The sequence below is a fragment of the Pan troglodytes genome, chromosome 19 (genome assembly GCF_028858775.2).
Source record: "Pan troglodytes isolate AG18354 chromosome 19, NHGRI_mPanTro3-v2.0_pri, whole genome shotgun sequence".
NCBI lineage: Eukaryota > Metazoa > Chordata > Mammalia > Primates > Hominidae > Pan > Pan troglodytes.
The window spans coordinates 50,425,293-50,429,439 of NC_072417.2; the positions used below are offsets into that span (position 1 = coordinate 50,425,293).

The 4,147-nt window shown below is 50.4% G+C and overlaps 1 pseudogene; it reads left to right on the top strand.

Annotated features, from left to right (window-relative positions):
- Positions 1-941: 941 nt before the first annotated feature.
- On the top strand, positions 942-1,670 carry LOC744101 (large ribosomal subunit protein eL13-like; annotated as a pseudogene).
- The last annotated feature ends 2,477 nt before the right edge of the window (positions 1,671-4,147 follow it).

Consider the following 4,147-nt stretch of genomic DNA (forward strand, 5'->3'; position numbering starts at 1 on the left):
AAAGTGGGAAATGGACGGATGTTTTCCAAAGTCACTTCTTGCACCTGAGTTCACCCAGGGCCCATGGGTGGCTCAGGCCTAATGACCCACTCCCCATGTACAGGGCATTAGTGCTGTTCTAGAATGTGCCCACACACAGCTTCGTGGGCTGGGACCTGTGCAGGTGGAAGGACCCCTGCTATCCCTACCTTCAAAATCTTTTACATTTTTGAACAAGGGGCCCTACAGTGTCATTCTGCACCAGGCCCTGGAAATTATGTAGCTGGGCCTTGGGGACCTTCTCAATGAGGACAAGTACTGTGTCCCCAGCCTGTGAACAGTACCTTGCCCACAGCAAAGGTTGGGTGTGTGTGGACTGGATAATAAACTTTCAGGTTCACTGCGAGGGGTGCCTCCCCACTGGTGCTCCCAGGCCTGGCCTTCCTGGTGACCCCATGGACCATGGGAGGGAGGTGAGGTGGGGTATGGATGCTGCCCGGGCTCCTGATGCCCTTAGCATGGGAGGTAAGGCAGGGTCCCGAGAACTGGGCATCGAGGTGTTCCCCTGCCACTTGCAAAGCCCTCTAGCCTGGCTGCATGTGGGATTCAGCCAGGAGGAGTGCTGGAACCCGGTCCCCAGAAGGGACCGTGCAGGGTCAACCTCAGAGGACTGCCCTGCTGGAGGAAGGTGCCCCAGGAGGTCAGGGATGAAGGAGAAGGAAGCTCAGTAACGAGCCCAGGTAGCCCCAAGAAGATGACCAGGTGTGGGAGGGAGGCTTGGCTTGGCAGGGGAGCGACTGTGAAAGTTTAGTGACGCTGGTTTTATCTTGTTCTAGTTTCTCTAAGACACCCACGGGCGTTGCAAAACCATCTTCCACTCAATCATCCATGTCTTCAGCTACAACCCCAAGAGTGCTCGAAAACAACCCACAGTTTGGCAGCTCCTCAAGAGGTTACAGGCCTTTCCGCTCGGCTGTTTTCCTGCGCAGGAGCCGCAGGGCCGTAGGCAGCCATGGCGCCCAGCCGGAATGGCATGGTCTTGAAGCCCCACTTCCACAAGGACTGGCAGCGGCGCGTGGCCACGTGGTTCAACCAGCCGGCCCGGAAGATCCGCAGACGTAAGGCCCGGCAAGCCAAGGCGCGCCGCATCGCCCCGCGCCCCGCGTCGGGGCCCATCCGGCCCATCGTGCGCTCCCCCACGGTTCGGTACCACACGAAGGAGCGCGCCGGCCGCGGCTTCAGCCTGGAGGAGCTCAGGGTGGCCGGCATTCACAAGAAGGTGGCCCGGACCATCGGCATTTCTGTGGATCCTAGGAGGCGGAACAAGTCCACGGAGTCCCTGCAGGCCGACGTGCAGCGGCTGAAGGAGTACCGCTCCAAACTCATCCTCTTCCCCAGGAAGCCCTCGGCCCCCAAGAAGGGAGACAGTTCTGCTGAAAACTGAAACTGGCCACCCAGCTGACCGGACCGGTCATGCCCATCCGGAATGTCTATAAGAAGGAGAAAGCTCGAGTGATCACTGAGGAAGAGAAGAATTTCAAAGCCTTCGCTAGTCTCCGTATGGCCCGTGCCAACGCCTGGCTCTTCGGCATACGGGCAAAAAGAGCCAAGGAAGCCGCAGAACAGGATGTTGAAAAGAAAAAATAAAGCCCTCCTGGGGACTTGGAATAAAAAAAAAAAAAAAAAAAAAAGAGGTTACATACAGCTTTCCGTCTAGCCCAACAACCCTACTTCTGAGTACATGCCCAGAAGAATTAAAGACAGGTATTCAAACCAAAACTTGCACACAGATGTCCATAGCAGCATTAATCACATTCACTAAAAGGTGGAAATAACCCAATGTCCATCAAAAGACGAAGGGATAAACACAATGGTGTGTATCTAGGCAACGGAACATTAATTAATCAAAAAAAGGAAGTTCTGGTACATGCTACAACATGGGCACCATATGGATGGATCTGGGAAACACAATGCATGGTGAAAAAAGTCGGTAGATTCCATTGATAGAAAATGTCCAGGAAAAGGGGCCGGGCACGGTGGCTCACACGTGTAATGCCAGCACTTTGGGAGGCTGAGGCGGGTGGATCACTTGAGGTCAGGAGTTTGAGACCAGCCTGGCCTGTAACATGGTGAAACCCTGTCTCTACTAAAAATACCAAAATTAGCCAGGCATGATGGTGTGTGCCTGTAATCCCAGCTACTTGGGAGGCTGAGGCATGAGAATTGCTTGAACCTTGGAGGCAGATGCTGCAGTGAGCCAAGATCGAGCTGCTGCACTCCAGCCTGGGCAACAGAGCAAGACTCTGTCTCAAAAAAAGAAAAAAAAAAAAAAGTCCAGGAAAGGCAAATCCACAGAGATCAGCCATACCAAGCTTCATCACTTAACTTGCTGTGTGACTTTAGGCAAATCATTGAATCTCTCTGTGCCTACAAAATAGATATGATGATAATAAAGCTATTTTGGGGGCTTGCTGAAAGAATTAAATGAGCTAATACTTGCAGAGCACTCAGAGACATGCCGGTTCATGGAAAGTCTCCTGTGAGTGTTGGCACTTTTCATTTTTAACTAGATTTTCAGGAAAAGCTTCACTGAGACGACATCAGACCTTGGACCTTGCAAGACAAATAGGTAGGGAGAGGGGCTCATGTTAGCCATGATCCACTGCAGACCAAGTTCTGGCCAGGGCTTCTACAGCCTTCCTCTTGGGGAATTCCCCCTAACAACTGTAAACTGGCTGATCTCATTGTTCTCAGTTTACAGAGGAAGAACTAAAGCTCAGAGAGGTTAAGAAACTTCCCTAGGGTCACACAGTTTACAAGTGGCAAAGCAAGATTTGCACTAAGTCTGTCTCAATGCCAAGCCTTCCTCCATAGCCTGTCGAGAACTCCTGGGGTGGCAGTTTCTTTGGAGCGATGATGGTTATTGTTCAAAGTTTCTGCAATCTGGTTACCTATGCTTTTTGCTTTTCCTTTACTTTCTTCTTCTCTCTTTTCTTTCTGTCTCTGTGTCTCTCTTTCATTCTTTCTTTTTCTTTTTTAATCCCATAAAAGGAGGAAGACCAGTAATTCTACTTCTAGGCATTTATGCAAGAGAAATGCAAACATGTCCACACAAAGACTCACACACAAATGTTCACAACAGTTTTATTCATAACAGCCTCGAACTGGGAACAACTCAAAGGGTCAACAGATCCACGGGTAAATGAGCAGGCTCTATTCATGCAGTGGCTTACTACTTTGCAATAAAAAGGAATGGACTACCAATACACAAGAAAACATGGATGAATCTCAAAATAAACATGCTTAGCAAAAGAAACCACGCCCCCCTCCCCCGCCAAAAACAAAAACAAAAAAACATACTGTATGGCTCTATTTACATGAATGTCTAGAACAGGCAAAGCCAAGCGATGTTGGAAAAAAAAGACAGCAGCTGTTTCTAGGGACTGGAAGGAGCAAGGGTGAACTTTCCAGGCAACGGTGACACCCTCTGTCTCGAAGAGCTTGAGCCTCACATGTGTGTGCATTTGTCAAGATGCATTGATTGCTACCCTTAAAATTTGTCCATTTCATTATGTATAAATTTCACCCTAAAAAAAAAACAGTTAACAAATACTGAACTCCAGTGAGTGACGTGCATGCTAGCCTGTCTCGGGGGTGCGGTGTCCATTTGCAACTTATTTTGCAATACATCAAAAATTTGATGGACAGATGAAGGGGTAGAGGGGCAGGGGCAGACGGTACAGTTGTAGGTGTTGGCTGCAAAGGTGTTCTCTGTATTATCCTTTCAGCTTTTCTCATGTTTGCAAATGTTCATGATATAGCACTGGGAATAGGGAAGGGAGGGGAAGAAAGGTGGGAAGGACAGGTTGTCCCATGCCTGGTCTCCTCCCTAGGGACCCAAAGCCTTTTCTCACACGCATAGGGGACCCCTGCATGTGCTCTAGAGACTCAGACCCTTAGAGCTCCCCAAGAGACTAATGGCACCTCCTTTGGGCTTGGCAAAGGCCCTGAGGAAGGGACCCCACAGGCTTTCCCCACGGGAGAAAAACACTCCTGGCAGCCTCAGGAGGCCGGTGGAGGCAGAGCAGCCCACTGTGGGGAAGCCTTCTTTCAACCTCTCTCCCCACTGCCTCCCCCTGTCCTGCCTGACGCCCGGGGTTTCTGCCAC